The sequence below is a fragment of the Microtus ochrogaster genome, chromosome 26 (genome assembly GCF_000317375.1).
Source record: "Microtus ochrogaster isolate Prairie Vole_2 chromosome 26, MicOch1.0, whole genome shotgun sequence".
Lineage (NCBI taxonomy): Eukaryota > Metazoa > Chordata > Mammalia > Rodentia > Cricetidae > Microtus > Microtus ochrogaster.
Genome location: NC_022025.1, coordinates 6,390,052 through 6,391,016, shown reverse-complemented (window position 1 = coordinate 6,391,016; position 965 = coordinate 6,390,052). Strand labels below are relative to the sequence as shown.

General features: G+C 45.4%; 1 pseudogene; it reads left to right on the top strand.

Moving 5' to 3' along the window:
• Window positions 1-462: 462 nt before the first annotated feature.
• LOC101997746 lies at window positions 463-963 on the top strand (annotated as a pseudogene).
• The last annotated feature ends 2 nt before the right edge of the window (window positions 964-965 follow it).

The following is a 965-nucleotide window of genomic DNA, read 5'->3' as shown; positions in this document are numbered from 1 at the left end:
AAACTGGAAATAATATGTCCATCAACCAAAGAATGGATGAAGAAGATGTAATACACAATGGAGTATTACTCAGCCATTAAAAACACTGACATCATGAAATTTTCTGGAAAATGGATTGAACTAGGAAAGATCACCCTGAGTGAGGTAACATAGACCCAGAAAGACAAACAGGGTGGATATATTTACACTAAAGTATAGCCATGCTGCAATCCAAGGACCTGGAGTAAAGAGAAAATAGAATAGGCATCATGGGTGGTTGAAGGATAGGAGTCTTGATGAGGAGGGTGGTATGGGAACCAGAGGAAACAGTATGGGAAAGGAGCAGGCAGGGGTGGATAGAGGGAGAAGGCACTGGAAAGACAACGGAAATCAGGGAGTGTCTCTGTGATAAGAGAGAAACTCGGTGCAATGGAAATTCCAAGGGATCTATGAGGATGACCCTAGAGTGAGATACCCTTTTTGACTCTTTCCGGGCATTCAAGATGTCGAAGCGAGGACGTGGTGGGTCCTCCGGAGCGAAATTCCGGATATCCCTGGGTCTTCCGGTAGGAGCTGTGATCAACTGTGCTGACAATACAGGAGCCGAAAATTTTTATATCATCTCTGTGAAGGGAATCAAGGGACGGCTGAACAGACTTCCTGCTGCGGGTGTGGGCGACATGGTGATGGCCACGGTTAAGAAAGGCAAACCAGAGCTGAGAAAAAAGTTCCATCCAGCCGTTGTAATTCGACAACGAAAGTCATATCGAAGAAAAGATGGGGTGTTTCTCTATTTTGAAGACAACGCAGGGGTCATAGTAAACAAATAAAGGTGAGATGAAAGGTTCTGCTATCACGGGTCCAGTTGCAAAGGAGTGTGCAGACTTGTGGCCCAGGATTGCATCGAATGCAGGCAGCATTGCGTGACTCTCCCCGGTGCATTTGTAAAATAGATTCATTAAAAGGCTTTCTTGACACCTTCACCA